Source organism: Lampetra fluviatilis, chromosome 41, assembly GCF_964198595.1.
Source record: "Lampetra fluviatilis chromosome 41, kcLamFluv1.1, whole genome shotgun sequence".
Lineage (NCBI taxonomy): Eukaryota > Metazoa > Chordata > Hyperoartia > Petromyzontiformes > Petromyzontidae > Lampetra > Lampetra fluviatilis.
The window spans coordinates 6,193,489-6,203,993 of record NC_136315.1 but is presented as its reverse complement, the minus strand read 5'-3'; positions in this window follow the sequence as shown (position 1 = coordinate 6,203,993).

The window sequence follows — 10,505 nt, the reverse complement described above, 5'->3', positions numbered from 1 at the left end:
GTATAACATCCACATTGTTTGTGTATGTATATGCGCACATGTGTAAACATCAGCACTGGGGAGACAAAGGCGGCCGGGCGTGGTGCTGTACCACACCAACCCCTCGGTGCGACTCGCGAACTGCATTTGCCCCAACACGTCTGTTCAAGGCTATACGGGGATCTTTTTATTTGCGGAGAGTTGGCGGAGTAGTGGTTTGCAGCGCACTGCAATGATGAAACCGGTCACCCGAGTTCGATTCCCAGCCGTGGCAAACGGCAGAGAAACGAAGCCGTTCTGGGCCTCCGCTAGGCTGACTCAGCCTTGAATGCGTACACAAGGGCGGGCTAGTGGGCAAAGTGCTGGCTAAACCAGCCTCATCGTGAGCCTCGATAAGTTGACAGCACTCTCCTCTGTAGTCTGTAAGAGTTGTGCATGGCTACACACGAACCAATGTATGTGTGTGTATATACATGTGAGCGCATTATATATATGTGCGGAGCGGTGGTGTAGTGGTTAACGCACCGCGCTTCGAAACGGGCGAAGCGATGTTCGATTCTCACTCACGGTCACCAACATCAGTGGCGATGATTTTAACTGTTCCTGGGCCTTCTCTAGGTTGACTCAGCATTAAATGAGTGTTCGGTGCTGCGGGTAAACATCAGCATCGGGGAAACAAAGGCGGCCGGGCGTGGTGCGTTTGCCACCCATCACCTCGTGTGCATGTCTTGGCGTTCATAAGTGCTCGCTAACAGCACTTGTCCCAACAGTCTTTTAAGGCTATACGGGGGATCTTTGTCTTCGTGTCGTGTGTGTGTTGGTGTGCATCTACGAGTGTATATGTCGTATAAAAACAGCCGGTTTGTAACGTCCCCCCGTATATCTTCCACAGACCAAGGGCCCATCCGTTTAGTGCGTACGCATGGAGGGAGGAGGGGGGGGGTAACCCAAATGTGCACGCGTGCGTATGGGGGGAGGGGGGGTCTACTGACAATGTACGCACAGGAACCGGGGGGGGGGGTGAAGCTTCGATAATAATTTGTCTACATTGGCCTTCAAATGAGTTAGATGGTCCGGCGGTGGACTGTTTGCTTCAACACGTTCATATGATTAATCCTTGATCGTTTCTGCGTGGATTAAATATCGGCCGTTCTATAGGATTCGGGGGGAGGGGGGGGTGCGTCAGGCGTACGTACGCAGGTGGTGGGGGGGGGGTGTAAAAAGTCCGCGTGCGTACAGGGAGGGGGGGAGGGGTCAAGTTTTGACAGATTTTTGCGTTCCTACTAAATGGATGGCCTCTAACGGAGCAAGTGCACACATACACATGGGGACATTAACACGAAAACACACAAAGACAAAGATCCCCCTTATAGCCTTAACAGACTGTTGGGGCAAGTGCTATTAGCGAGCGCCTATGAAGGCCGGCACGGCACACGAGGGGGTGGGTGGCCAGCACCACGCCCGGTCGCCTTTGTCTTCCCAGTGCGACGTTCACACATCGCACCAAGTGTTCATTTGAGGCTGAGTTGACCGAGTGGAGATCCCAGACAGGTTCAAATAATCGTCACCGGTGTTGGCCGTGAGCGGGAATCGAACTCGGGTCGCTGGTTCATAGCGCAGCGTGCTAACCGCTGGGCCACCGCTCTCTTTTCTGTTACATATACACATATACGTGCACACAAGCAACTGCACACGCATTCACACACATACACACGTCAACGCAGACACGCTAACGCATCGCGCGTGCCGTCTAAATGTTGTAACACGCGCTTCAAGCTGTGCATTAAGCACGTGACAGTACAACATCATTCGTAAACAGTCACTTACAGTATACGTAGATTACACGAAAAAGTAAAACAATATATTGTGTCTTAGTCGACGTTTCGGGGGAATGGGCCTTCTTCATGGCAGAGCGATGAATAAGGGCAATTGCCAGAAACGTCGCCTAATTTATATCGTTATATGTTTGTTTTCCAGGCCGGTCTTAGTGAAGATTGCGTTAAAAGTCACGTGTTAAGTTGCAGTTGTTTGCGTAAAACTGCCAACGTGCTATCCCAAGTATATATGAATGTATATATCTATATGGATAGTATACACACACATTCAATTGTTTTACCGAGTGGAATATTTTACACCGTAAATAACATGCGTGCTGTACAAATATAACCGCTTTGCTTGTTGGTGTCACTAATATAAGGGGTATCATATCAATTACAATATTTGTATTTTTATCTGACTTGCCCAATGCCAAAGTACGAGAGATAATTCTTGGTTCATAATTTACGGGAATTAATCTCTCGTTCACTGAACCTATCCAACGTAATCACATAAATCTTATCGTAGAAGAAAAATAACACATTTCGATTAAGATCAGGGCATAATTTCTCAAAGGATGTTTTCCGAAGCTCAGTCCCGGACAACTCCGGCTGGAATTAACCCGTGATTATGATGAATGTGTGATGTATGTATGATGTATGTATGTTGAACGTCTTTCGCACCGTATGTATCCAGCCGTGCTAATCGAAGGTCCTGGGCGAAGGACAACAAACTAAGCACAAAAATCAGTTCTAAAGAAATTAGTTTTTAATCTAGATGATTATTTAAAAGTGATGATATTTAAAAATAATAATTTGTCAGCAAGAAAATCTCACGAATTCTCACCACTCGCATTTACGACTGTCCTATATTGGGATGTTTGTCCAATTTCATTATTTGTCAAATTCCCTTTGTGTTGTCGTTACTGTGTTCAACATGTGTCTTTAGCAAACTGGTTATTGTTTTGTCATCACAGGTCTATATGTATAAATTGTCGTCACGCTTAACGATACTACAAATCGTTTACGACCATTTGTCAATGTACTTTCTGCACGGAAGCTCTCCCCCTGCCGTCGCGATAGGTGAGGATTGATTGGCCATACTTCACCACGCTGGTCAATGCGGGTTGGTTAACAGTGGCGGGTTGTTGGGGGGTCCGTGGGGGAGGGGGGGTATCACTCGCCACTGATGTTGGCTGTTGATTGGAATCAAACTCGTAATCGCCGAAGGTCGTAGCGCAGTGCGCTAACCATTGCACCACCGCTCCACCCGTCACTCAACCCGTTACGTTATACAGTTATGCGCAGTTGTGTGTTTCATACACGAAGGTTAAGAATTATGTTGAGAGCCAAAGCCAGTACTTTACTTATAACAGAACACTAACCTAATTGTGTACTCGCTCTTTAGACTGATTTTTGTATGCAATCATGAATTGTTTAAAAAATATATAGTTGAGCAGGATAGGTGTGTTACGATGTTACGCAAATCTGTCATTGTAACGACACTTTTGCACAGTTGACATAGCCAACATAATTACGTAAAGTTATGGTGTTGGAGATCGCTGATGGTGCTGCGTTGGCGGTGATGCAGAAGCAGAAATAACTACACAAACCAACACCACATTCGTCAACAAACATATATAATGGCTGACGTTTCTGGCAACGGCCCTTCTTCGTAACAGATGCAATCATAAATTGCCCATTAAAATCGTTGCTCAAATTAACACCTTAAAACTTAACCCTAAAGCATCCACACTTTGACCGGCGTGGTGACGTATGATCAAACATCCTACATGACCACCACGTCACAGAGAAGGCCTTCATCCAACAGCGCATTGACAACGGGATGTACATTGTTATCACTTATTATTTAAGCTCAAGATAAACCTCTGCTCAGCGAGGCTTTCCTCGATAAACAAACAACATTATTATTCATAATAAACGTTTTTGGGTTAGATCGCGTTATTAATAAATGTGTCGTAAACCTCCACCACCCGACACGGCCAATCAGCAAAAAATGTGTCGCGTTGACAAAAGATAAATAGTTCACTAATTTAGCCCACCGGTGTGTTGAAGAGTGAATCCACAACATTTACGGGTGGTGGAGGGTTACGACACATTTATAAATAACGCGATCTAACCCAAAAACGTTTATTATTAATAATATTGGTCGCGAAAGCCTTACGTGTTAAACTAACATAATTCTTGTTGTCATATTATCCGGATTGTAAGACGCATTTTTATCGAGTGTTTTTCCCAAAAAAGTTCTGTGTGCGTCTTATAACTCGATAGATGTGAGACAAGATTTGTGTAACTCTATTGACAGCCGGTATCATTATTATGAGGGTATTATTGTATTATTGTATTACATATGCGAATGTGCATGGGGAGCGGTAGTGTAGTGGTTAGTGTGGGGACGCAAGTTCGATTCCCGCTCATGGCTAATAGCTGTGACAGCGAATATCTGAATTGGTCCTGGGCCTCCCCTAGGTCGACTCGGCCTCAAATCAGTAGCTGTTGCGGTGTGTAAAATAAAATAAAAACATGTGCATCGTATTTAGTGCTCGCTAACAACTGTCTGTTAAAGGCTATATATATGGCGGCGGTCTTTGTAGCTAATTATGAGAGAGAGTTGGTGAACACGATTTAACGTTCTTAATGGTCATAACGACAGACACGGCAAGAACACACCACACACACGCATATACATATAGGCACACACGCACACCACATACGCGCCTCGTACAACACAAAAGCACACGCAAACCAACGTACATCCAACGCATGCCATCTTACCCACAAAGACAACAACAACAACACACACAGACCATGAACACGATTTCACAAATAACACAGCAGTAACCGACACACACTTACACCAGCAAACACACACGAAGACAAAGACACCCGTACAGCCTTAACATGGGAAAGTGCTGTTAGCGAGCACTTGTTAAGGCTGGCACGCACGGCACACGAGGGGTCCGTGGCCGATGGGTACACACCGCACCAGGTACTCATTTGAGGCTGAGTCGACCTAGGAGTGGCCCAGGACCGGTCAAGATAATCGTCACTGCTGTTGGCCATGAGCGGGAATCGAACTCGGGTAGGCGGGTTCGTAGCGCAGCGCGCTAACCACTACGCCACCGCTCCCGACATGTACACACATGTCTACCAACACGCGCGAAGAACGATGGACATACGTGCACACATGCGTGTCACCCAGAATAGCACACAGACACTCACACTCACACCACGCAACAACACGCACACCCCAACAAACGAATACACCCCACGCCACTCACTCGCACTTTATTCTTAAAGACAAAGATCCTCCGTATAGCCTTAACAGATTGTTGGGGCAAGTGCTATTATCAAGCACCTATGAAGGCCCGAACAGTACACGAGGGGGTGGGTGGCCAGCACCACGCGCGACCGCTTTTGTCTCCCTATTGGCGATGATTTTAAACGCCCCCACCAGGTACTCACTCATTTCAGGCTGAGTCGACCTAAGGGAGGCCCAGCACTAGTTCAGCTAATCGTCACTGGTATTGGCCGCGTGCTAACCGCTACGCACGTACACTCACATCAACACACATCACACACACACATGCGTGTGTAGGCAAACTTACAATCACAGACCAAAGTGTGCACACACGCACGCAGAGTCGCACTCACGATCTGTCAGACGTACGCACACAATCCACACGAACTTCACTTGCACACACACACACACGCACTCAGATGCACACGTGCCTACAGCAACAAAGACAAAGATCCCCTCGATAGCCTACAAGAGACTCGTTGGGACAAGTGCTGTTCGCGAGCACCTATAGAGGCCGGCACGGTACACGAGCGGCAATGGAACGCGGGTTCGTAGCGCAGTGCGCTAACCACGCCACTACCGCTCCACACTACCAACGCACATTCGATACAATAACAAAGATCCCCCGCATAGCCTTAACATACAATTCGGGCAAGTGCTGTTAGCGACTACGTATGGAGGTGGGAACGGGGCACGAGAGGGTGGGTGGCCAGCACCACGCCCGGTCGCCTTTGTCTCCCCAGTGGCGATGTTTACACACCGCACTTGGGGAGGCACATCACCGGTTCAGATCATCGTCACTGGTGTTGGCCGTGAGCGGGAATCGAACTCGGGGTAACCGCGGTTCGTAGCGCAGCACAGCGCTAACAGCTCCCCCTCTACACACACACACACTCAGACCAACACACACGCACACTCAGACCAACACGCACACACACACACACACACTCAGACCAACACGCACACACACACTCAGACCAACACACACGAACACTCAGACCAACACGCACACACACACACACTCAGACCAACACACACACACTCAGACCAACACGCACACACACACACACTCAGACCAACACACACGCACACTCAGACCAACACGCACACACACACACACTCAGACCAACACACACGCACACTCAGACCAACACGCACACACACACACACTCAGACCAACACGAACACACAACAAACACTCAGACCAACACGCATACACACACTCAGACCAACACACACACACACTCAGATCATCACGCACACACACGCACACTCAGACCAACACGCATACACACACTCAGACCAACACACACACACACTCAGATCATCACGCACACACACGCGCACTCAGACCAACACGCATACACACACTCAGACCAACACACACACACACTCAGATCATCACGCACACACACACACACTCAGACCAACACGAACACACACGCACACTCAGACCAACACACACACTCAGATCATCACGCACACACACACACACACACTCAGACCAACACGAACACACAACAAACACTCAGACCAACACGCATACACACACTCAGACCAACACACACACACACTCAGATCATCACGCACACACACACACACTCAGACCAACACGAACACACACGCACACTCAGACCAACACGCATACACACACTCAGACCAACACACACACACACACACTCAGATCATCACGCACACACACACACACTCAGACCAACACGAACACACAACAAACACTCAGACCAACACGCATACACACACTCAGACCAACACACACACACTCAGATCATCACGCACACACACACACACTCAGACCAACACGCATACACACACTCAGACCAACACACACACACACTCAGACCAACACGCACACACACACACACTCAGACCAACACGTACACACACACACACACACTCAGACCAACACGTACACACACGCACACTCAGACCAACATGCACACACACGCACACTCCGACCAACACACACACTCAGACCAACACGCACACACACGCACACTCAGACCAACACGCACACACACACTCAGACCAACACGCACACACACACTCAGACCAACACACGCACACTCAGACCAACGCACACACACACGCACACTCAGACCAACACGTACACACACGCACACTCAGACCAACATGCACACACACGCACACTCCGACCAACACACACACTCAGACCAACACGCACACACACGCACACTCAGACCAACACGCACACACACACTCAGACCAACACGCACACACACACTCAGACCAACACGCACACACACACTCAGACCAACACGTACACACACGCACACTCCGACCAACACACACACTCAGACCAACACGCACACACACGCACACTCAGACCAACACGCACACACACACTCAGACCAACACGCACACACACACTCAGACCAACACACGCACTCTCAGACCAACGCACACACACACGCACACTCAGACCAACACGCACACACACACAGACCAACACACGCACACTCAGACCAACACGTACACACACACGCACACTCACACACACACGCACATACACGCTCAGACCAACACACACACTCAGACCAACACGCACACACACTCAGACCAACACGTACACACACACGCACACTCACACACACACGCACATACACACTCAGACCAACACACACACTCAGACCAACACACACACGTACACACACACACACGCGTCGTCCCCAGCTCACTCCTCCACCTCGTCCATCCGCGCGCGACCCCAGGGCGTACTCACTGTGCATGCTGACGAAGGGGTCCCCCTTACAGTGGAGGTCCATAATGGCGGGCTCGTAGTCGTTGTGGGGGGCGCGGGGTGGATAGATGATGGTGGTGGTGGGGTAAATGGTGGGGGGGGGGGGGTAAATGGTGGGGGGGGGGGCAGCGGTGGGGGGAGGTGACGCGAACCGCGGAGGAGCCAAGTTTGATTCCTCGCTCAGCTCCGCTCCAAACCCGCGTCTTGAGACTCGGGGATCATCATCGGGTCCGTTACATCGGGAGCACCCAGGACGTGCCTCGAGGCGGTTTGGTGGTGGTGGGTGGTGGGTGGTGGTGGTGGGTGGTGGTAGTAGTGGTGGGTGGTGGTGGTGGGTGGTGGGTGTTGGTGGTGGGTGGTGGGTCTCTTAGCTGAGTTGCAGCGAAAACCGAACAAAAATCTTAAACCGCCACTTCTTCGAATCGACACGCCTCCTCCTCCTTTATCTCGTTCCGGGGAACGTTTCCAGGCCGGGAGCTCGCCCCTTGCTTCCTCGCCACGCACGCCACTGCGCCAACTCAGCCGTGGAACACCGCTGGGCAACCCGCGTCTTCGTGCTGGGAAGACTCCCCCCACGTCTCTCCCCCCACGTCTCTCCCCCCACGTCTTCCCCCCACGTCTCTCCCCCCCACGTCTCTCCCCCCACGTCTTCCCCGCTCTACAGCTTCTGTCTGCAACTCGCCGTGTGTCTGCGTGTCTCTAACTCTCTAGTTCTACATGTCTCTTCGTGTCTATCTACCGCGTGTCTCCCTCGCACCGTGTGTCTCTCTCCGTGGCTTTGCGCGTCTTTTCGTGCCCTCCGTCTTCCGATAATCTCCGCGTGTCTCTCTTTGTCTGTCTCTCCGTGTCTCTCTCGCTTTGTGCGTTCCCTCCGATGTCTTCCCCTCTGTTTGTGGCTCTGCGTGTCTCCGTCTCTCTGTCTCCGTGTCTCTCTGTCTCCGTGTCTCTCTGTCTCCGTGTCTCACCCACGCGCGTGTTCTCGTCTTCTGCTCATCGTCGCCACTAGGTCGCCTCGGCGCGAACTCGGGCGGTCGAGACGTGGCTGAATCGAGGGAGACATCGCGAGAGTTCTGCAGCCCCCGAGTTAACTTCTCCCCTTGCTCCGAGTCCACGCTGTTACAACTCGAACAAGTCGCGTCTGAGTTGGACGGTTGCTCGCTGATTGCGATGGAGTTCCTTAAAGCTCGTCCGTCGATTCGGCTACTTGACAGGTTGCACGACCGCGTTCGTGATCGTTGCCATCGCAACCGCCCACCACTGCCATCGCAATCTTCATAATAATGGAAAAAAAAACAACTGTGAAACTGCGTTAAGTTAAACGCGTGCTATTAATCTCGTCCATTATAAAACTGCGAAATATTTCACGAAATATTTTTACAAAATCACACCCCGAAAACCTTCACCAACAACATCAATAGCAACGGATGCATCGTCCAACTTGAGAATTTGAAAATTAGAAAAAAATTCTCGTCTTCGAGTCGCGCGTCCCGAGGAGGAGGAGGAGGAGCGTGATGAAGATGATGCTGACGACGATGAGCCGCGAAGCCACTTCCAAATTCCTCCGCGCGTCTTGCGTTCACACTCCCGAGTCTGAGATTAACAGTTATTTGCTTTGCCCCACCGCTAACTTCTTTGACGTTCACCCGACGGTGTCGTTTGCTCGCTCGTCTCGATCCAAACGGGGCATGGGGACGCCCGTGCGGTCTCAGCTCGCGCGCGCGTCAATGGGGATACGAGCGACGTGAGACGGCTGGGCGGGATGAGCTGGAAGAGGGGCGAGGGGCGAGAGAGAGAGAGGCACGGGGAGGAGGGAGACGCACTGGGGGAAGGGATCTGTGCACAGAGAGAGAGAGAGAGCGATGAGGAGAGGGAGAGAGAGGAGGAGGAATGGGCCAAAGCGTCACGGGATCTCTGACCAATGGTAACCCGACTTTGGTATCTAACTGATACGCAATTAGCCTCCTAATGTGTCCGGTGACAGCCATTAGGCAGGCGCTGTAGGGGATGCGATCCTTGTTTAAGATGAGCAGCGTCCGGGAGCTGTTCTATCCACTGCTGGATGAAGGCAACCCGCAAAGGCGCAAACCGTCTCGCGCCATCTCGCTTCTAGTAAACAATCCCGCGTGCATCGTCTTGGTTCTTTCGGTATTCAGACTCTGTCTACTTGATAGACCTGTTCTCCACCTGAAGACGGCTGCTTGCGTTGTGGCCGAAACGTCGTGAGAATTATTTTATTATGTATGTTTTTTTTATTTTATTATTTCCATTCTACGTGACTTTACCGAAAGAACCAAGACGATGAATCCCTGCAGTCACGAAAGCTTTAAATCGAAAAATCCCGCGTGTGCCTGCAACGCGACGAGCTGATGCATCGCTCCGTCTCCCACCACCCCCCACCGTGCACGTCCCATCGGACGCGTTCCGTTGCTGGGCTGCCCCACTCGCTCCCGTTGTGGTCTCCGTCCCAACCACCCGCCATCGATCTCTCTCTCTCTCTCGAGGAAAGCCGTCACGGATCGAGGTTGCGGCGATGATGGCCGAATGTGTCTCTCAGTCTCCGCGATTTGGCCGTCCGCTCGGTCGCGTTGTGTCACGCGCGGCTGTCGTTCCA